At 40.0% G+C, this 23,803-nt stretch overlaps 1 protein-coding gene and 1 pseudogene across 5 annotated transcripts in view; one reads left to right on the top strand and one right to left on the bottom strand.

The window, feature by feature from the left end:
* Positions 1 to 23,803, top strand: part of NCK1 (NCK adaptor protein 1) — a 95,463-nt gene that overhangs the window by 39,983 nt on the left and 31,677 nt on the right. The window contains exon 1 of one of the 5 annotated variants that reach the window (XM_031663734.1): positions 14,549 to 14,603. The exons of the other annotated variants lie outside the window; for them this stretch is intronic. The gene's annotated coding sequence lies outside the window, so the exon portion shown is untranslated. Of the gene's footprint in view, positions 1 to 14,548; positions 14,604 to 23,803 lie in introns of those variants that run through there. 5 annotated transcript variants of the gene reach the window in all.
* On the bottom strand, positions 718 to 1,764 carry LOC103882340 (annotated as a pseudogene).

Below are 23,803 nucleotides of genomic sequence, written 5' to 3'. Positions count from 1 at the left end.
GCCAGCCTGGGTGATAGAGCAAGACTCCCTCTCAAAAAAAAAAAAAAAAAAGGTGGCTGCAATGGTATCAAGAAAAAAGCATTTCAAAACATTTCCACTTTTATTAAAGGTTTTGACAATGAAAGTATCATTAAATGTCTTTAAATTCTATTTGCTATAGAATAACCATCTAAATAGGAGACACATGCCATAATACACCAACCATTTTAGTATGTAAAATACTTCTGAACTCTTACTATAAAAAGATTTGGCTAAAATACAAAGCATCTTTGCAGTAAAACTGATAATGTAGCTTAAGTAGCTTATGAGATTTCAGAAATGTCTTATGAAAGAAATGAGAATGTTTCCCTGTGTGAGATAAAACTGAACGGTTAACATTAAGGTGCTATAAACTAGACAAAGCTAGAAAGGCACATCATGTAACCAGAAAAGAACGGCATGTGGTGTGGACTTCCTCCATGTCAAACTGACAGGAAAATAGAATATGCTCTCCAGAAGGAAAGGCATGAGAAGATAATTCTTACAAACAAAGCTCTCATTGAGATATTGAAGAGCTTTACAGAGAACATAATCATAAAATGGCTAGAGATCATTTATAGGACATGGTAATGGAATCCTTTATATTACAATACCTGCCTCAGATATAAACACAAATCAAATACAAACACCCTTGTGAAGCTGTGCTGCTTTCAGCCAAACATTTCGCAGGTACCACAGTCAGCGTCTAGTAGCATTTGGATGCAAAGGTTTAACTTGTGCTGATCTGGACAAGCCACAGCAGAGACTCTGATTTGAAGACTTCATGGACACTCCTGCCAGTGGGCTGCTGCTATTGCTGCTATTTCCAGATGCTAGTGGAACCATTTAGGTCTCTTGCTTTCAGCTGAAAGACTGCATATTTGTAATGGTTTCCTAGTAGCATCTGAAGAAAGATAAATCTCTCTTGGCGAGGACTGAGATTCTGATTTGACAGCAGTCGGAGCAGTCTACCAAAGTCACTAAAGGATTACATTTGGATTTAGATTTCTTCTCTTTCTTTTCTACTGGGGATTTACCTTCACTACTACTACTACTACTTTTTTCTTTGGTTAATTTCTTTAACTTTACTTTTTCTCATAGAGAAGTCTGCGTCATTATCCACACTCTCACCAAAATCAGAATCAACCTCAGAATCTTCACCAGTTGCCAAGTCTGGTTCAGTGTCAGCACTATCGCCATCACTGCCTTCCAGAAGAATTTTCCTCTGTTGTACCGCAGCTTTAGATGCTGCTTTTCTTTTCCCTTGAATGCCACCATCGTCTTTCTCGGTAATCTTATCCAAATCTAAATAATCACTGGCTACACTGCAATTAGAGATATGAGGAGACTTATTCTCTGTTTCTGTTCTACTATTGCCATGTTTTTCAACTCTTTTATCTTGAGACTTCTGCACATTAGTGGTGACTGTTGGAAGTTCCTTCACTGATAAAGCTAGTGCAAACTTCTAAGTCTCTCTGGTAGAGCTTGTCATCTAAAGCCATTCTTTTTGTTAGGGGTTTTCTCTTCTAGTGGGACTTCTTTCTGGAGATCATTCAAATTAGGTTTTGGTTTATCTTGTTTTAACTCCTTTGATGTTCTGGATTTCTTGTTTAAAGGTACAGTTGCAAAAACAAAATCATCACTGTCAGAGTTGTCAAACTGTGAGTAATTGATTGGTTTCTTACATCTCACAGGCTGCAGCATGGTCCCTTTCAAGGCTTGATATTTATACTTCCCAAGTTCTTGTTGGCTGTAGTGGTTGTTTCCGTTCCCACCCAAAACCAGACATTGGTGCTCTCCCTTCACTCTCGATTGTTTCCTTTGCTGTGCAGAAGCTTTTTGTTTGTTTATTTAATATAATCAGTTGGCTTTAAATATGTGAATTTATTTCTGAATTTTCTGTTTTATTCTATTAGTCTGCATGTCTGTTTTATACCAGTACCATGCTGTTTTGGTTACTGTAACTTTGTAATGTGTTTTGAAGTCAGGTAGTTTTATTCTTTTTGCTCAAGATTGTTTTGGTTGTTTGGGCTTCTTTTTGGTTTCATATGAATTTTAAGATTGCTTTTTCTATTTCTGTGAAAAAAGACATTGGTATTTTGATAGTGATTGCATTGAAAATGTAGATTGCTTATGGCAGTATGGTCATTTTAATGATGTTAATTCTTATCCTTGAGCATGGGATGTCTTTCCATTTGTTTGTGCCCTCTTTAATTTATTTTATCCAGTGTTTTGTAGTTTTTATAGCTATTGTAAAGAGGGAATGCCTTCTTGATTTCTTTCTCAGCTAGTTTGGTTTATTGGTGGATAGAAACAGGTTTTGTATGTTGATTTTTTTTTTTTTTTTAACATTCCCTACTTCACAGGTGGATGCATATTGATTTATGTGTGTTGATTTTGTATCCTGCAACTTTACTGAATTTATTTAGCAGAACTAAGAGTTTTTTGGTGGAGTCTAGGTTTTTCTAGATACAAGATCATATCAGCAGCAAAGAGGGACAGTTTGACTTCCTCTTTTCTAATTTGGATGCCTTTTCTTTTTTTTCCTCTTGCCTGATTGGTCTGGCTAGGACTTGCAGTACTGTGTTGAATAGGAGTGGTTAAAGTGGGCATCCAAGTCTTGTTCCAGTTCTTAGAGGAAAGGGTTTCAACTTTTCCCCATTCAGTATGATGTTAGCTGTGGGTTTGTCATATATGACCTTTGTTATGTTGAAGTATGTTTCTTTTATGCCTAGTTTGTTAAGAGTTTTTATCATGAAGAGACACTGAATTTTATCATGTGCTTTTTCTGTGTCTTGTTGAGCTGAACATATGGTTTTGTCCTGTATTCTGTTGATGTTATGAATCATATTTGTTGATTTGTGTAACCATCCTTGCCTCTCTGGGATAAATCTCACTCCATTGTGGTGGTGTGTTTATTTTTTTTATTTTTTTTAATTTATTTTTATTTTTTAATGTTGTTGGATTCACTTTGCCAGTATTTTGAGAATTTTTATGTCTATGTTCATTAGGGATATTGGCCTGTAGTTTTCTGTATTTCTTTTTTTTATATTTTATATTTTTTATTGCATCCTTGTCTTGTTTTGGTGTTAAGGTAATGTTGGCCTTGTAGAATGAGTTGGGGAGAATTGGTGTTAGTTCTTCTATGAGTGTTTGGTAGAATTTGGCAGTGAAGCCATCCAGTCCCAGACTTCTCTTTGTTGGGAGACTTATTACTGATTAAATATCTTTACTTATTATCGATCTGTTGAAGTTTTGTATTTCTTCCTGATTCAATCTTGGTAGATTGTGTATGTCTATGTCTAGGAATGTATCAATTTCCTCTCAGTTTTCCAGTATGTTAGTGTATCGTTGTTTGTAATAGTTTTTAATGATCTTTTGTATTTCTGTGGAATCAGTTGTAATGTCTCCGTTTTCATTTCTGATTTTATTTGGGTCCTCTCTTTTTATGTTGGTTAGTCTAGCAAGTGGTTTATTGATTTACCTTTTCAAAAAATCAGCTTTTTGTTGCTCCTTTGTGCTTTTTAAAAAAGTTTCATTTAGTTCTGCTCTGATCTTTATTATTTCTTTCCTTCTACTAATTTGGGGTTTGGTTTGTTCTAGTTCCTTAAGGTGCATTGCTACATTGTTTCTTTAAAATCTTACTGCTTTTTTGATGTAGGTATTTGTTGCTATAGATTTCCCTCTTAGCACTGTTTTTGCTGTATCTCATAGATTTTTGGTATGTTGTATTAGGTTTTCATTTGTTTCAATAATTTTTTGATTTCTTCCTTAATGTCTTCCTTGACCTAGTGGTCATTCAGAAGCATGTTGTTTAACTTCTATATATTATATAGTTTACAAAGTTCCTTTTACTCTTTTTTTATTTTTTTTTCCTGAGACAAGAGTTTTGTTTAGTCACCCAGGCTGGAGTGCAATGACACTATCTCAGCTCACTGCAACCTCCACCTCCTGTGTTCAAGCAATTTTTGTGCCTCAGCCTCCTAAGTAGCTGGGACTACAGGTGCACGCCACCATGCCTGGCTGATTTTTGTATTTTAGTAAAAATGGGGTTTCACCATGCTGCCCAGGCTGATCTTGAGCTCCTGAGCTCAGGCAATCCACCCACCTCGGCCTCCTAGAGTGCTAGGATTACAGGCATGAGCTCCCCCACTTGGCCTATTATTCTTGATTTCTAGTTTTATTCCATTCTTATCTGAGGAGATAATGGATACAATTTCAAGTTTTAAAAATTTGTTGACATGTTTTGTGTCCTAACATGATCTGTCCTGGAGAAGTTCCATATGCTGATGAAAAGAATGTGTATTCTGTAGATGTTAGATGAAATGTTCTGTAAATGTCTGTTAGGTCTGTTTGGTCTAATATGCAGTTTAAATCCAGTGTGGCTTTCTTAATTTTTTATCTACATGATCCATTTAATGCTCACAGTGGGGTCCTGATGTCCCTAACTATTATCATAGTGGAATCTATCTCTTCTTGCAGATCTAATAATACTTGCTTTATGTATCTGGGTGCTCCAGTGTTGGGTGCCTTATATGTTTGGAATTGTTATATCCTCCTCCTGAATTTTTCCCTATACTGTTATATAATGACCTTCTTTGTCTCTTTTTACAGTTTTTGACTTAGTTTGTTTTGTTCGATACTCACGTATAGCTACTTCTAGTCACTTTTGGTTTCTGTTTGCATGGAATATCTTTTTCCATCCCTTAATTTCAGCCTATATGTCTTTACAGGTGAGATGAGTTTCTTGTAGGTAGTATATAGTTGGGTCATGCTTTAAAAACATTTTAAAAAATCTATTCAATCAGTATCTATCTATCTATATTATTTATTTGAGATGGAGTTTTGCTCTTGTTGCCAGACTGGAGTACAATGGTGCAGTCTTGGCTTATTGCAACCTCTGTCTCCTGGGTTCAAGCGATTCTCCTCCCTCAGCCTCCTGAGTAGCTGGGATTACAGGCACCCACCCCTACGCCTGGCTAATTTTTGTATTTTTAGTGGAGATGGGGTTTCACCATGTTGACCAGCCTGGTCTTGAACCCCTGACCTTAGGTGATCCACCTGCCTTGGCCTCCCAAAGTGCTGGGATTATAGGTGTGAGCCACACCGCGCCCAGCCAGATTAGTCTATATCTTTTAAGTGGAAAGTTTGATCAGTTTACATTCAGAGTTATTGATATGTGAAGGCTTATTTCTGTCATTTTATTAATTGATTTATGGCTGTTTTGTATATCATCTGTTCCCTCTTTGTCTCTCATTAATTATTATTTTGGTTTCGTGGTTTTCTGTAGTTGTAAGTCTCTTCCTTGTTTGTGTTTGCTCTATCAGTGGTTTTTATATTTTTTGTGTTTTCATGATGGTAGATAGTGTTCTTTTGCTTCTGGATGTAGGACTTTCTTAAGCATTTCTTTTAGGGCCAGTCTAGTGGTGATATATTCCCTCAGCTTTTGCTTGTTTGTGAAATACTTTATTTCTTATTCATTTAGGAAGGATAACTTTGCTGGGTATAGTATCCTTGACTGACAGTTTCTTTTATTCAGCCCTTTAAAAAAAACTATTTATTTTTTTAGATGGAGTCTTGCTCTGCCACCCAGACTGGAGTGCAGTGGTGCAATCTCAGCTCACTGCAGCCTCTGCCTCCAGGGTTCAAGTGATTCTCCTGCTTTGGCTTCCTGAATAGCTGGGATTACAGGCATGTATCACTGTGCCCAGCTACTTTTTGTATTTTTAGTAGAGATAGGGTTTCACCATGTTGGCAAGGCTGGTCTCGAACTCCTGGCCTCAAATGATCCACTTGCCTCAGTCTCCCAAAGTGCTGGGATTACAGGCTTGAGCCACCGTACCTGGCCTTCTTTCAGCACTTTGAATATATCATTTCATTCTCTACTGACCTATAAGGTTTCTGCTGAGAATTCCACTGTTAGTTTGATGGGCGTTCCTTTATAAGCGACTAGGTGCTTTTCTTGCCATTTTTAGAATTCTATGTATTTGATTTTTTGACAGTTTGAATATAATGTGCTGTGGAGAAGACCTTTTTGATTTGTATTTACTTATAGATCCCTGAACTTGGTGTATCTGATGTGTAAATCTCTTGCTAGACTTGGAAATATTTTACCTATTATTTTATTAAACAGGTTTTCTAACATTTTTGTTTTTTATTCTCCTAAGACACTGAAAATTTGAATATTTGGTTACTTAATGGTGTTCCATATGTCACATAGGCTTTTCTCATTCTTTTTTTTTTAAATTATTACTTTTTGTCTCACTGGCTTATTTCCAAGGGCCTTCCTTAATGTTCTGAGAATCTTTCGTGTGCTTAATCTAGTCTGTTGTTGACACGTTCAAATGTATTTTGTATTTCATTCAGTGAAATCTTCAGTCCCAGAATTCCTGTTTGGTTTTTCCTTTTTTTTTTTTTTTTTTTTTTGAGATGAAGTGTCGCTCTGTTTCCCAGGCTAGAGTGATGTAGCATGATCTCAGTTAACTGCAACCTTCACCTCCCAGGTTCAAGTGATTCTTCTGCCTCAGCCTCCCGAGTAGCTGGGACTACAGGTGCCTGCCACCACACCTGGCTAATTTTTTTTGTATTTTTTGTAGAGTCAGGGTTTCACCATGTTAGCCAGGCTTGTCTTGAACTCCTGACCTCAAGTGATTGGCCTGCCTTGGCCTCCCAAAGTGCTCGGATTGATTACAGGCGTTAGCTGCTGTGCCCAACCTGGTTTTCCTTTGTAGTATCTAGTTTCTTTAGTAAATTTCTCCCTCATATCCTGAATTGTTTTTCCGAAGTTTTTGTATTGTTTTTCAGAATTCTCTTGTATCTTTTTTTTTTTTTTTTTTGAGACAGAGATGGGGTTCTGCTAGGTTGATCTTGAACTCCTGGCCTCAAGTGATCTGCCTTACTCAGCCTTCCAAAGTGCTGGAATTACAGATGAGGACCACAGTGCCTGGCCTCAGAATTCTCTTGTATCTTACTGGACTTCTTTAAATCAGTATTTTGTGTTATTTTTCTGGGATTTCATAAATTTCTTTTTTCCCCCCCTGAGACAGGGTCTCACTCTGTTGCCTAGATTGGAGTGCAATGGTGTGATTATGGCTCAGTGCAGCCTTGACCTCCCTGGGCTCAGGTAATCCCCTCACCTCAGCCTCTGAGTAGCTGGGACTTTAGGTTCATGCCACCACACGTGGCTAATTTTTGTATTTTTTGAGAGATGGGGTCTCACTATGTTGCCCAGGCTGGTCTTGAATCCCTAGGCTCAAGCAGTCTGCCTGCCTCAGTCTCCCAAAGTGCTAGAATTACAAGTCTGAGCTACCGCACTGGGCCAGATTTTTTTTGATTGGGATGTATTGCCCGTGAATTATTGTGGTCATTTGGAGGTGTCATATTTCCTTGCTTTTTCACGTTTCCTGTGTCCTTACACTGGTATCTGTGCCTCTCATGTGACAATTGCTTCTTCTAGTTTTTTGAATTTTCTTTTATAGGGGAGGACATTTTCCTGAAGATGTATCTGTGGTGTTGGTTGAGTATGGCACTTTGGCTTTGATTCTAGGTATGTGTCGTAGTGTAGTCTCTGTGTGATTTCTTTCAATGTGAATGGTGTCAGTGGTGTCTGTGATTTCTTAGGTGGCTTAGATTGTGGTTGTTAGTGGAGGCTGTGATAAAGTTTTTTTATGAAATAAATTTTAACTTTCTTTTTTTTTTTTTTTGAGACGGAGTCTCGCTCTGTCACCCAGGCTGGAGTGCAGTGGCCGGATCTCAGCTCACTGCAAGCTCCGCCTCCCGGGTTCATGCCATTCTCCTGCCTCAGGCTCCCGAGTAGCTGGGACTACAGGCGCCTGCCACCTCGCCCGGCTAAGTTTTTGTATTTTTAGTAGAGACGGGGTTTCACTGTGTTAGCCAGGATGGTCTCGATCTCCTGACCTCGTGATCCGCCCTTCTCGGCCTCCCAAAGTGCTGGGATTACAGGCTTGAGCCACCGCGCCCGGCCAAATTTTAACTTTCAATAAAAGAGGTCTCACTCTGTTGCCCAGGCTGGTCTTGAATTCCTGAGCTCAGGTGATCCTCGCACCTCAGCCTCCCAAAGTGCTAGGATTACAGGTGTGAGCCACCATGCCTGGCCTGTGATAAAGTTTTGCTGAGGTCTGGGTTGCCAAGTAGGCCAGCCCTCAGACCCCAGTGGTGGCAGCAGTGGGTTGGAATTGCCTGTCCTTGGGCTTCAGGGCAGTGTATGCTGGCACCAGTGTTAGCAGGTTCAGGTAAGCCAATTCTTGAGCCTCCAGGTATCTTGCTTGGGTACCAGGAATGGCACAGGTGAGCCAGACAGGTTGACAGGTTTTTAAGCCTCTGCGTAGTGGGCAGGGTGTGGATGATGGCATTAGCCGTGGTAGGATAACCTTTAGGACCCAAGCTGTCTGTGCTGGTGTAGGCAGTAGCTGTGACAGGCCATTCCCCCAGGCTTGCAGGTGGCACTTGTGGTTAGTTGCCAGCTGTGGTGGTAGAGGCAGGTTGAATAGGTTCAATCTCAGACTCTGGGAGGAGTGCTTAGGTGCCAACAGTGGTGATCCTAGGCTAGGTGATCCCCAGGCCCATGGATTGCATGCTTGGGTACTGAGGGGGATGGAGCCAGGTTGTAGGAGCCTGTCCTTAGGCTCCCCACCGGTACCCACAAGTACTGGCTGTGGTAGGCAGGGGAGAGTATTCCTCAGACTGCCATCAGAATGCTCTGGTGGCAATAGCAGGGCTTGTGATGTGGCCTTTGACCGGGAAGCGGGGGTTGCTGTCAGTGGAAGCATTCATAGGCAGGTGGCTTGTGGGGTCACATACTTTGCTTGTGCCTTGCTCCTGCTGCTGCAGCAGCTATTGCAGGCAGTGGAATTTTTCCTCAGTGCATGAAAATGCATGGGTCCCCCTCTGCTACTGTGTAGGGAGACAGTTGCTGCCAGTGGCTGTGGTCTTGGACCCTATGGAGCAGCTATAGGTGGAGAATGTCAGTGGGGGCTCCAGGGATGTGGAGATGCAGGGTCTGTTGGGTTCCTGGGCATGACAAATTCTGGTGGGGGCTGGGCTCTCAAAATGGAGGTACACTGTACCTGCTTAGGTTTGTGGGACTTAGCATGAGCTCTCTCTGGAATAATGTTGTGTGGTTTCTAAGCACCTCTTTATGTTAGACTCAGGGCCTGCAGCAGTTGAGGGGTTCTCCCATGGCTAGGATTGTAAGAGTCTGGTGGGACTGTGGACTGCTGGAGGTCTCTCATCCTTTCCCCACATTAGGTAGTCTCTCCAGGCTCTCTGCTGATCCTGGTTGAGCAGGCTGCCTTGCCTCCTCCTCCTTTCTTGCTTTCAGTGCTTCTTGTCACCACCCTGCTGAATTCCAGTGTTCTCTCTTAGATGATCTATTTGAAGTGTGATTATCTCCTCACTATTTTGTTCCCTTTCCATGGAAGAGGCAAGTACCATATGCATGTAGTTAGCCATCTTGAAGCTCCTCCCTTTCCTGTGTTTTTGATGAATTGATAATTGAATACTGTCCATGACTCAGACTGTAACACAGTGAGAACATAGAATCTTACGTATTGTCCTCATTACTACAGGTATTATATCCTCATATATGTGGCATCAGCCTCAGTCCCCAGATCTTTGTGTGCCTAGTAAGCTAGGAACCGGTAATATCATGGTCAGCAAGAGAGAGAACATCCTTAACCAAATATTTAATCTCTTACTCTCTTTGGGAATATTTTTTTCAATCTTAGTAGTGATTTTTCAGTCTCCAGTTGTTAAAGGTAGAATTGAAAGTGTTTACCATTCAAAAGTACTTCAGTGTTTTAGTAAAAACATACATTATAGTAAACAATGATAAATATGATTTTCAGGGAGAAAAAAAGCATGCAACTCTTTATAATAGCAAAATAGTCTGTTTACATAGGGTACATATGTCCACAACCGTATCACTTTGTCATATTAACATTCCTTCACCAATATTTGCAGGGACCCATATAGTCTTAATAATTAAAATATTTTTAATTAGTTTTTAAAAATATTAGAATGGATAATGTATGCCTGCTTTAAATACAAAGGAATGATAGGGAGTTTTAAAAGATAAAGCCTTGTTCAAAAATAAGGTAAATTTATCTGTAGAATCAGTGGACTAGATGTACAGCTTGCAAAGTGAGGGTGAGGCCACAATGCCAGCATTTGGATATGGAAACAGGGTTGAGGTGGTTCTGAATTCATGTCCTTATAAGATCATCAGGACTGAAAGAGTCACACATGAAACTGGAGACCAAATCTGTGGATACTGAGTAAAACAAGAAACAGGGATAGGTTGTCCCACCTGTTAAAGGAAGCAAACTGCAACTGATTACTGCCAGCGTGGTGACATCTGACTCCAAAGGAGACTGACAGTACATATTTTTATTGTGGTTGCCACATCCCTTACTCAAAATTGGTAGCGCTTAGGAAGAAAAGAACAGATAATAAAAGTAGACAGCTAATGGTTTCTGCATGTGAAGGTACAAAAATTATAAGAACATTACAAGAGAATTTCAGGTTCAGTGGGATATGTACAGTATAGTGCTGTGGTTTGAATGTGTTCCCCAAAGTTAATGTGTTGGAAAGTTGATGCAGTGGTGTTGGGAGGTGGGGCACAAAGGGAGGTGTTTGGGTCTTGGGGACACTGCACTCATGAATGAATTAATGCTGTTATCTTAGGAATGGGATCCATGACTCCCCCCGCCCCAGATATTTGATGCCTTCCTCCTTGTTATCATGTAGCAGGAAGGCCTTCACCAGATGCTGGTATCTTGATCTTGAACTTCCCACCCTTCAGAACTATGAGGAAATAAATTCTATCCTTTATAAATCACCCAATCTCAGATATTCTGTTATAGCAGCACAAAATGGACTAATACAGTAAGAGAGAGGTAGAAGTTAGGTAGAATCACAGAGAAGGGAGTGACTGACTGCTCAGAGATATCTAGGCAAATGATGCAAAGAAAACATGTGAATTGGGTCTTAAAAATATGTAGAAGTTTGCTGAGAGGGGAAGGGCATGCTAGACTTAGGAATGAAACACTATGTGAAAGGAGCTGAAACTCATAATTTTGTAAATGCTGAAAACCACATGCATGATATTCTGTTGAGGTGCCAGGGATACAAAATGAAACAAGGCTGTTTCCTCTAAGAGCTTGCTATATTATAAATAAGATAGACAATTATTTAAACAGCCAGTGTCCATGGCAGGATGTCGAGTTCTGTAGTAATCTAAATGTCCCATGTGCACTTGAGAAGAATATGATTTCTGCTGTTAGATAGTGTTCTCTGTTACAGCTAATTGGTTTATAGTGTTAAGTCCTCTTTCCTCTTTTGTCTGATTATTGTACCCATTATTGAGAATCAGGTATTGAAGTTTCCAGTGATTATTGTAGAACTGTCTTGTTTCTCCCTTAAATTCTGTTAGTTTTTGCTTTATATATTTTGATGGGCTGTCATTACATGTTAAATGTTTATCATAGTATCTTCGTGCTATATTAAACTTTATTAATGTATAGTATCCTTCCTTGTCTCTTATACTTTCTTGTTTTATAGTCTATGTTGTCTGATGTTAATACAGCCCACCTCACTTCTCTTATGGTTCCTATGTGCATGGACTAGCCTTTCCCTCCTTACACGTTTTACCTATTTGTGTCTTTGGATCTAAAGTGAGTCTTTTACGGATAGCATGTATTTAGAATATTTTTTTCTATTCATCTTGCCAATCTGTGTCTTTTGATTGGAGAGTTTATTTATATTAGAGTAATTACTGGTAAGGAGAGACTGCTGTTATTTTTGCTATTTGTTTTCTTTTTGCCTTACAGCTTTCTTGTCACTCATTTGCTGCATTACAGTCTTTTGTGCTGTATTTAATAGAATAATTCCATTCTAATTTCCTTTTGTGTCTATTCATTAGCTATTTTTTGTAGTTACCATGGGGATTGCATTTAACATTCTGAAGATAAAACACTCCAGTTTAAATCTATACCAGCTTAACTTCAATAACATACGGTAACTTCCTGTACAGCTCAATTCCTACCCCCTTTTGGTTATTTTATGCATTTGTCTCTTATGTAGATAATAAAATGTGGAGTAACAAACTAAAGTTACAATTATACTAGCTTTTAGAGTAGTGTTTTTGTTGTGTAGTAAAGTTGTGTTTAAAAAATTACAAACCGAATAAACCTCAGAGTTACAAACCAAAGTTACAGTAATACTAGCTTTTATACTTGCCCATGCATTTACTTTTACTTTATATAGCTTCAAATTACTATCATCCTTTTATTTCAACCTGTTTGACTTCTCTTAGCATTTCATTATTCCAGTTTTAAATTTAATATTGTTAATTGGCAAATCATAATTTTATACTTTTCTGGAGTACAATGGGATGTTCTGACGCATGTATACAATGTGAAATAACATATCCATCACCTTGTTTACATATCATTTTCATAACAAGACATTTAAAATGTACTCTTAGTTATTTTGAAATATATGATACATTAATACGGCTTCAAAACTTAGTCCTCCTCTCTGAAACTTGATATCCTTTGATCAACAGCTTCCCATCCTGGCTTCTCCCCGGTCTCTGGTAACCATCATTCTACTCTCTACTTCTATGAGTTCAGCTTTTTTAGATTCCACATATACGTGAGACCATGTCTTTCTGTGCTGGCTTATTAAATTTAGCATAAAGTTCTCCAGGTTCATTTCTGTTGTTGCAAATGAAAGAATTTCCTTCTTTTTTAAGGCTGAATTTCACTGTGTATATACACCACATTTTTAGTTCATTAATCCATTGATGGACACTTAAGTTGATTACATATCCTGGCTATTGTGAATAATGCTGCAATGAACATGGGGATATAGATAGCCCTTTGCCATACTGATTTTAGTTCCTTTGGATATATACCCAGAAGTGGAATTGCTGGATCATATTGTAACTCTGATTTAGTTTTTTGAGGACCCTCCATACGCTTTCATAATGGCTATACTAATTCACATCCCCACCAGCAATGTGCAAGTGTTCGCTTTTCTCTGCATCCTCATCAACCTTTTTATTGTTCTTTTTGATAAAAGCCATTCTAATGGATCTTAGTGTTTTGAATTGCATTTCCCTAATGATTAGTGATGCTGAGCATTTTCTTATGTATCTGTTGCCATTTGCACATCTTTTTTTGAGAAATGTTTGTTCAAGTCTTTTGCCTATTCTAAAACCAGGTTGTTTTCTTGCACTGAGTTGTCTGGGGTTCCTTGTATATTTTGGATATAACCCCTTATCAGTTGTATGGTTTGCAAATATTTTCTCCCATTCTGTGTGCTGTCTCTTCGCTTTTTTTTTTTTAGATGGAGTCTCACTCTGTCGGCCAGGCTGGAGTGCAGTGGCGCAATCTTGGCTCACTGCAAACTCCACCTCCCAGGTTTATGCCATTCTTCTGCCAGTACAGGATTCTTAGCTGACAGGTTATTTTTTTTTCTTCTTCTTCTCCCCTTTAGTAGATAATTAGACCATTAGACTATATAACCCACTGTGTTTTGGCCTTTAGAGTTGCTGATGAGAAATCTGCTTATAATATCATTGAGGTTCCCTCATATGTGACAGATTACTCTTACTCCTTTCAAGAGTCTGTTTGTTTTTGGATAGATTATAATGTGTCTTGCTATGTGTCTCCTTGCAGTCATGCTACTTGGAGTCTGTTTTGCTTATTGAATATGTATATTCATGTCCTTCATCAAATTTGGGAAGTTTTTAGCTGTTATTTTTTCTTTCTTTCTTTTTTTTTTTTTTTTGAGACCAAATCTCGCTCTGTCACCCAGGCTGGAGTGCAGTGGTGTGATCTCAGCTCACTGCAACCTCCGCCTCCCAGGTTCAAGCAATTCTCCTGCCTCCGCCTCCCAAGTAGCTGGGACTACAGGCACGTGCCACCACGCCTGGCTAATTTTTGTTTTTAGTAGAGATAGCGTTTCACCATGTTTGGCCAGGCTGGTAGCCATTAGTTTTTCAAATAATCTCTTTGCCCCTCTTCTTTTGGCACTCCCATAATGTATATGTTGGTTCTCTTGACAGTGTTTGTTTGCCTCTGTTCACTTTTCTTCAGTCTTTTTTTTTTTTTTTTTATGTTGCCCTATCATCACACTTGCTGATTCTTTCTTCTGCCTGCTCAAATCTTTATTTGAATCCCTGCAGTGAATTTTCCATTTTAGTTATTGCCCTCAGGAGCTCCGCAGTTTCTTTTTAGTTTCCTTTGAGATTTTTTCCCTCCTCTCTTTTTTTTTTTTTTTTTTTTAAAGACAGGGTCTCAGTTTGTCACCCAGGTTGGAGTTTGGTTGTGTGATCATAGTTCATGGGCTCACTGCAGCCTCAAACTCCTGGGCTCAAGCAGTCCCCCTACTTAAGCTTCCTGAGTAGCTGGAAATACTTTTGCTGCTATGCTTGGCTAATTTTTATTTTTATTTTTATTTTTTGTAGAAGCAGGGTCTTGCTGTTTACCACACTGGTCTTGAACTCCTGGGCTCAAGTGATCCTTCTGCCTCAACCTCCCAAAATACAAGGATTACAGGTGTGAGCCACTGCACCCAGCCTCCTTCGAGGTTTTCTATCTCTTTACTCATCTTCCTACTTTCTTTGTACATTATTTGCTTGCCTTTCTCTGTGTCTTCTTTTAGTTCTTTGCATACCTTTAAGGTAGCTTTTTTAAAGTCATTGTCTGTTAGGCCCATCTTCTGATCTTTCTCTGGGAAGTTTTCTGTTGGTTTATTTTTTTCCTTCATATAGGCCATACTTTCCCATTTCTTTGTGTCCCTTTTTGTTGTTGAAAACTGGACATTTGAATCTGCTAATGTGGTAACTCTGGAAATCAGATTGTCTCCTTTCCTCAGGATTTGCTGGGGTTTTTTTTTTGGTGCGCTTGCTTTTGTTTTTTGGGAGTCTCATTTTGTCACCCAGGCTGGAGTGCAGTGGCATGATCATGGCTCACTGTAGCCTTGACCTCCTGGGCTCAAAGGATCCTCCTGCCTCAGCTTCCTGAGTAGCTGGGACTGTAAGTATGTGCCACTATGCCTGCCGAATTTTTTATTTTTTGTAGAGACAGGGTCTCACTATGTTGCCCAAGCTTGTGTAGAACTCCTAGGCTCAAGCAGTCCTCCCCCTGTGGCCTCTCAAAGTCTTGCAATTACAAGTTTGAGTAACTGCACCCAGCCCTTTTTGTTTTTTGATTGTCGTAGGCTATCTCAGATCTTCAAGCCTTTGGTTTTTCCTGGACATGCACAGTGATTTTCTAAATTCCCTGTTTATATGGCTGCTTCTGAATGTCCTAGTCCTTTAATGTCTGGCTTCCAAAAAGGGAGAAAGAGAAAAATGAAGAAAGAAAAATAAAAGGCACTGGTCTTTTAAATCCCCTTCAGCCTGGCTGCGGGTAGCAGTGGCCTCTAGCTATTGGGAGGGAGGTGAATCAGTAGTTGCCTGCTTCTGTGTATGTATCTCAGTAATCAGAAAGCACATTTAGCTGTCAGAGCATAGATACCTGATAGTTGGAGGACAGGCCTTATTGCCCTAAAGCTGTGGAACACATGCATGTCTGCCTGGGGATTGGGGAATGGGTAGTCACTGCTGAACTAAGAGGTGAAATTGACTAAAAGTAACAGCAGTTTATTTCTAACCCTTTCCCTGGAAATTGCAAGCCTTAGAATGTGCTCCAAAGTTCCAAAATATTTACATAAGACAGATTATACTAGTACAATTGTTGTCTAGGTAGAGAGGAGATTCTTGTTGCTTCCTACTCTGCTTTCTCCCCAGAATCCTCTAATACATTTTTAAAAAGTTTCATTAGAGTTAGAAGAGTTCTTTTTCTCCTTAATTTTGAGGAACTCAAGAATAGTAAATTCATTATCACTCAAAATCCGTTTGAGACCTTTTATTTAGCTTTCATCTTCAGTTAGCAAACATTTATAGGAGGAATTTGTGTTTCAGATCTTTCTTGCCCCCTAACTTGACAACTAAATGCTTCCAGCTAGAATATACTGGGACTTGAAACTGGGAGATCACTTGCTATGGTTTGAATGTTCTCTCCAAATCTCATGTTGAAATTTGATCCCCATGTTGGAAGTAGTGCCTGTTGGGAGGTGTTTGGGTCGTGGGAGTGGATCCCTCATGAATACGTTACTGCCATCCCTCTTAAGTAAGTGAGTTCTCACTATGTTAGTTCCTGTGGGAGCCAGTTGTTAAAAAGAGCCTGATACCTCCCCGTTCTCTCTCTTGCTTCATCTCTCATCATGTGATCTGTGTACATGCTGGCTTGTCTTTGCCATCTCTCATGAGTGGAAGCCTTCTGAGGTCCTCACCAGATGTAGATGCCCAATCTTGAACTTTCTAGCCATGATAATTGTGAGCCAAATAAGCCTTTTTTCTTTATAGATTAGCCTCAGGCATTCCTTTGTAGCAACACAAATGGACTAATACACACCTTAAGGAGGCTTCACCAAGTAGGTTGCATTACTACTAAGGTGTAGTAGTAGTGAGAATGGAGATACATGGATTCATTTGAGTCCTGTTAAGAAGATAAAAGGGACATGATTGGGTCTGTGGGGGGTTGACGTAGTAGCATTAACTAATCCAGACTACTGGATTTATGGTGGTACTTTTTCTTGAATTATAGATCACAGAAGCAGAAAGTATTGCAGGGAAAAGTGTATGAAAGTGTGTCTATGCAATAATATTGTAGAAGTTGCAAAGTTCTTGTATACCCAGGATTTTTAAGTAAGAATGTACGGAGTGTACTGGTTTCCTGTAACTCCAGTAGGTCTTATGGCGTGCATAGGCCAAAATGACAATGGGAGACATGATAAACTTTAATAGGGCTGTATTAGTCTACTCTTATGTTGCTATAAAGAACTACATGAGACTGGGTAATTTATAAAGAAAAGAGGTTTAAAAGGCTCACAGTTTTCTCAGGCTGCATAGGAAGCATGGCCAGAGCAGAAGGAAGAGAGTGAAGGTGAAGGTGCCAAACACTTACTTTTTTTTTTGTTTGAGATGGAATCTCACTCTGTCATCCAGGCTGGAGTGCAGTGGAGCCATCTTGGCTCACTGCAACCTCCGCCTCCCAGGTTCAAGCAATTCTCCTGCCTCAGCCTCCCGAGTAGCTGGGATTACAGGTGTGCACCACCATGCCTGGCTAACTTTTATATTATTAGTAGAGACAGGGTTTCACCACATTGGCCATACTGGTCTTGAACTCCTGACCCGAGGTGATCTGCCCGCCTCAGCCTCCCAAAGTGCTGGGATTACAGGCGTAAGCCACTGTGCCCGGCCTAGCCAAATACTTTTAAACAACCAGGTCTCATGATAACTCATCGTGGAACAGCAACTATCACGGAACAACAAGGGGAGAAATCTGCTCCCATGATCCAGTCATCTCACAGTCATCTCCAGTCACCTGGGGATTACAATTCGACATGAGATTTGGATGGAGACACAAATCCAAACCGTATCTAGGGCTAAGTGGTAGAGTCCTAAAACCATTTTATGATAAAAATGACATAAATTCATTTAAGGCATGAGGGGGAATTGGAATTAAGTGCAGCAATTAATATGAAAAATACTCAAATGTTATGATTAGTCATAAGTTAAATATGTCTGATATTTCGGGTTAACACAGGTTTTATGTATGTGAACTCACTCAAGAGGGATGGCAGTAATGTATTCATGAGGGATCCACTTCCACGAGCCAGACACCTTCCATTGGGTGATCTTCCAATATGGAGATCAAATTTCAACATGAGATTTGGAGAGAACATTGAAGTAAGCATATTCAGGTTTTATGAATATGCTTACTAGAAGAGATGACACAATCTAAACCTTAATAATAACGTAAAGCATGGGGAAATTATAGTCTTAGGGTCCTCTGTGTTAGTTTGTGTATATTCTTTTGGAAATATGTATAACTTGGAGTGACACTGAAATATGATAATTAGATTAGAAGAGTAAGGATCAGAATAATGAGGGTTTAATGTAATGAAAAACTTAGAAAACAAAACTAAGTTTGTTTAGTTCAAAAAATTGAAATTGTAATTTTAACAGTAAAAGAGACTTTTTTTATATTATCGAGTTCAATTCCCTTATGTTGTAGATAAGGAAATGGAGTTTCTGGGAGGTTGGTATGACAGGCCCTGAGTGATAACTAATGGCAGAGCAGTGGCTACAACCCGAGTGTGTGGCTAGGAGGGAAACTGAATTTATTATAAGCATATTTTGCTTATAGGGGCAGCCAAACAGGGCTGAAAACTAGGGTAAGATAAACAAGTTGCCTAAGGTGAAAAATTGTACATTTGTAATTTCATATGTAATTTCAAATGTAAATTCATATGTAATAGGTAAACATAGTATAAAATGTCAAATAATACTGAGACATTTAGGGATAGTCTGAAGGAGCTAGATGGGGTGTTACAGAAGAAGAATTTTCCCTTATGAATTAGTCCCTGTGTGTGCAGTAATCAACAGTTTGCAGGCACCTGTGGAGCATTGCTTCAGTTTATGTGAGAACAATGTGACATGTTCTATGTCAAGCTTGTCCAACCTATGGGCAGCATGCGGCCCATGACAGCTTTGAATGTGGCCCAACACAAATTTGTAAACTTTCTTAAAATATGAGCCCTTCCCCCCCATCTCCGAATCAGCTATCATTAGTGTATTTTATGTGTGGCCCAAGATAATTCTTCTTCCAGTGTGATCCAGGGAAACCAAAAGATTGGACACCCCTGTCTATGTTAAGCCTCATAGATCTTTCTCAGGCTTGGCCTGGTTCCTATTCTCATTTTTTCCTTGAATCATATCTCAGAGACTATATTTTACTTTGCGTCTTTAAAGTTGTTTTAACCTTCACAATCCTTTGGGGAGTTTTCTCCAGCTTTTGGAAAATTGGAGAATCTAGACAGTCTTCCTAGTGCCCTCTACCTTACAGCCCATGTAACCAAATATGGAAGCAATTTACAGATAATAGTAAAAGGGAAATAAAGGATAGCTCATCTCTTACACTTTTCCCGTCATGCCTCCGGTTTCTAGTTTGTAACTCCTGTTTTATTTTTGAGGGTTGAGTTACTTAGGTCAGTTCTCCTTAGGTAAACCGTCATGTTTCTTTATTTATAACAGTTCTTTCCCACAGCACTTACGAGTTAGAGGTGGTTTAGGTTGAATAAAATCTCTGCTTCCATGCCTCAGGAAGGTAATTCCCAGAACCTTCACAATAGATGACAAATACATCAGTAAGCTCTCCCCCAATATTAGTGCTTCCCTTTTTGGCATCACCCTTTGTGAGGAGAATAAAACCAGAATCCACAGTCTGTATCTTACAACCAGTGGGTATAAATTTCTTATGCTGCTTCTCTGGATCTGTCCTGTTTTATACCTGACACCTGGCCTGTCCCCAGGATCATTATTCTTTTTGTTGTTTACACCTTTAGAGTTCAAGGCAGGCCATTTGTTTTTACATTACATTTAAAAATAAATTGTTTATATGGAGGATTCTGGGAGCTAAGAGTTTATAAAGTGAAAAGATGGGTGGTTTTATTGATCCAGCCAGAGTTGGCTAAATGTATGAACAGGTAGCTGCACATTGGACCTAATTTACAAATGTGCAGTTGGCATAGTTTATGATGCTGATGGAATCAGGATAAGTTTAAAGTCAGTCAGCAGTATAGATAAAATAATATTAACAAGGAATACAGAACTTTTCCCACAAGCCTGAAAGCTTTTCCAGGATAGACACTATACTTGATTTAGCTTTGTAAGCTATATAGCTCATACTGTACCTGGCACATATTAGTAGGACCTCAAAAATAACTGGTAAATATGGTAAAATCAGTAGTTTGGTTGTTTATAAGCTCCATATAGCATTCATTCTTAGCTTTCATTAAGCCCAATCCAAAATGTAGACATACATGTTGTAAAACTGGGAATATCTGTTATTGCTAGTGTTAGGGTTTCCTTAATTCTCCCTCTGACGTTTTTATCCTTTTGTTCATTTTTCTCCATCTGGAATCTTTCATACAGAGTTTTTTTTTTTTTTTTTTTTTTTTAATTTGATACTCTTCAGTCCAGGTGCCTATTGTTCTGTATATTTTCCTTATTTGTTTTGTTTTAGCAGGCAGGTAATTTTTGGTTTACATAATGAAAACTTCACATAGAATCTGGATTGAGAATTTACTAGACTCGGGGCTCAAAAAATGGAATTTAATCCTCTCAGCCTCATTGTCAGGTTTTACATGGTGACATCTACTCTGAAGTTTTCATGCTGTCAAGTTAAGGCCATTGGGAAAAGAGAGTATCTTTCCAGTAGCTCCTACAGACATCCCAGGAGTCTTTCTGAGTGAATAACTTGAGTTTTAAGTTCATTCTTGAATTAGTCACAAGAATAAGGGAATTTAACATTCTGATTGATCATGCGGTGAGTTGCATATTCTACTCCTGAGTTGATGGAACTCTACCTGAATAATTTAGAAATAGAATTGGGGGATGGGGTTGTGGAGAATAGTTAATCAGAAGAAAGTTGAGATATTGTTACAAAAAGAAGAGAGAATGGATGCTGGTATAGCTTAAAAGTAGCTTAATTTTCATTGACTTAATTTTGATTTTTAAGGAGTCATTGAGATTTTCTACATTATTTTTTAAAATTATCAAAGTAGTATATGAACATAAAGTCCCAAATAGTGCCACAGACATAGCTAGCGTTTCTTTGTTCTCCCCCTTGTTTATCCTCTGCCTTGACTCAATGGGTAATTGCTTTCAATTTTTTAAAGCTGTTTCTTCTGATATTCTTTATAGATATGAGAGTTGACAATGTGCTAGCAGCCCTCACTCTCAGCACCTCCTCAACCTCGGCGTCCACTCTGGCGGCGCTTGAGGAGCCCTTTGGCCCGCCCTTCAGCCCTCCACGGCACTGTGGAAGCCCTTCTCTGGGCTGGCGGAGGCAGAGCTGCCTCCCTCTGCTTGCCAGGAGGTGTGGAGGAAGAGGCGCGGGCGGGAACCCGGGCTGCGCGCGTGGCGCTCACAGGCCAGGGCGAATTCTGGCGGGCGCGGGCTCAGCGGGCCCCGCACTCGGAGCAGCGGGCTCCGCCGGCCCAGGGCAGTAAGGGGCTTAGCACCCGGGCCAGCAGCTGCAGAGGTTGCGCGGCATCCCCCAGCAGTGCCGCCTGCCGGTGCTGCACTCAAATTCTTGCCGGGCCTTAGCTGCCTCCCCAGGGGGCAGGGCCCGGGACTTGCATCCCGCCCTGGCTGAGCTCCGCCCCTGCTGTGGGCTCCCCCTAGGCCAGAGCCTCCCCGACGGGCGCCGCCCCCAGCTCCGTGTAGCTCAGTCCTATGGACAGCCCAAGGGCTGAGGAGTGCAGGCACGGCTTGAGACTGGCTGGCAGCTCCGCCTGCAGCCCCGGTGCAGGATCCACTAGGTGAAGCCAGCTGGGCTCCTGAGCCGGTTGGGGACTTGGAGAACTTTTGTATCTAGCGGGAGGATTGTATGTGCACCAGTCAGCAGTCTGTATCTAGCTAATCTGGTGGGGACTTGGAGAACTTTTAGGTCTAGCTAGAGGATCATAAATACACCAATCAGCACTCTGTGTCTAGCTCAAGGATTGTAAACGCACCAATCAGCACTCTGTGTCTAGCTCAGGGTTTGTAAATACACCAATCAGTACTCTGTGTCTGACTCAAGGTTTGTAAATACACCAATTGGTACTCTGTGTCTAGCTAACTCTGGGTCTAGCTAACCTAGTGGGGACTTGGGGAACAACTCTGTCTAGCACTGTGTCTAGCTCAAGGATTGTAAATGCACCAATCAGCACTCTGTCAAAACGGACCACTCAGCATTCTGTCAAAACGGACCAATCAACTCTCTGTGAAATGGACCGATAAGCAGGATGTGGGTGGCGGGGGAGGCGGGGGGGGGTTTGTCAGATAAGGAAATAAAAGCAGGCTGCCTGAGCCAGCAGGGGCAACCAGGTTCTCTTCCACACTGTGGAAGCTTTGTTCTTTCCCTCTTTGCAGTAAATCTTGCTGCTGCTCACTCTTTGGGTCCATGCTGCTTTTATGAGCTGTAACACTCACCAGGACGGTCTGCAGCTTCACTGCTGTCAGGAAGACCATGAACCCACCAGAAGGAAGAAGCTCCAGACACATTTGAACGTCTGAAGGAACAAACTCTGGACATACCACCTTTAAAACCTGTAACACTTGGGAGGCCGAGGTGGGCGGATCACGAGATTAGGAGATCCAGACCATCCTGGATAACACGGTGAAACCCCATCTCTGCTAAAAATACAAAAAATTAGCCAGGCGTGGTGGCAGGTGCCTGTGGTCCCAGCTACTCAGGAGGCTGAGGCAGGAGAATGGCGTGAATCCAGGAGGCGGAGCTTGCAGTGAGCCAAGATCATGCTACAGCACTCCAGCCCAGGTGAGAGCCAGACTCCGTCTCAAAAAATATATAAAGTAAAATAAAAAAATACTCACCGTGAGGGTCCGTGGCTTCATTCTTGAAGTCAGTGAGACCAAGAACCCACCAATTCCGGACACAGATACGTGTCTAAATAATATATATATATATATTATCTTTTAGTTCATTTCTATTAAGATAAATGAAGATACAGTCAGCCCTCCATATATCTGGGTTCTGCATCCACAGATTCAACCAACCACAAGTAAAAAACATTCTGGAAAAAAAAGAAACGCTAATTAAAATATACAAACAAAAAACGCAATACAGTGAAACAACTATTCACATTTTATTATATTAAGTATTATAAATAATCTAGAGATGACAACGTATACATGAGGTTGTGCATAGGTTATGTACAAATACTAGGCCATTTTCATATAAGAGACTTAAGCATCTCTGGATTTTGGTATTGAAGAGGAGGAAACTGTAACTGATTTCCCTTAGATTAAGCTTACCCAACCTGTGGCCTGTGGGCTGCATGCAGCCCAGGATGGCTTTGAATGCAGCCCAACACAAAGTCATAAATGTTCTTAAAACATGATGAGATTTTTTGGTGATTATTTTAAGCTCATCAGCTATCGTTAGTTTAGTGTATGTTATGTGTGACCCAAGAGAGTTATTCCAATGTGGCCCAGGAAAGCCAAAATATTGGACAGTCCTGCTTTAGATACTGAAGGCCAGCTGTATTAATTCATGTAACCTTTCTTGGCCTCATTTTCTTGATAAAATGATATATATTCAGTGTTTTCATTAATGACCATGTAACCATGTGAGTATTGTTTATTACTGGCTTACCTCATATGATTAAATTTCTTCTCTTGTTTAACTTAGTTTTTCTTGAAATTTATAAAATTCTCATTAAATAAATGATGGTTGATCCATACAATGGACTACTCAGTGCTAAAAAGGAATGAAGTACTGATTTACACAACAACACAAATGAAGCAAATACATTATGTTAACTGGAAAAGCCAGACTCAGCAGCTACATATAACATTCTGGAAAAGGCAAAACTACATAGGGACAGAAAATAGATCAATAGTTGTCACAAACTAATGGTTGGGGATGGGTTTGAATACAAAGCAAGAAGCAATTTTTTTTTTCTTGAGAGGGAGTGATAGAACTGTTCTTATTTAGATTATGGCAGCGATTACATAACCCTTAAGTGTTTGTCAAATTTTATTCACACCAAGCAGTATAAATGTCACTGTATGTAAAATAAACAGCAAAAAAAATATGGCCCTATTTTTATCCATCTATTATGTATCATTTCTCAATAT

Source organism: Papio anubis, chromosome 2 (assembly GCF_008728515.1).
Source record: "Papio anubis isolate 15944 chromosome 2, Panubis1.0, whole genome shotgun sequence".
Taxonomy (NCBI): domain Eukaryota; kingdom Metazoa; phylum Chordata; class Mammalia; order Primates; family Cercopithecidae; genus Papio; species Papio anubis.
The sequence above is the reverse complement of the archived record's forward strand: the minus strand, read 5'-3'. Positions and strand labels throughout refer to the sequence as shown.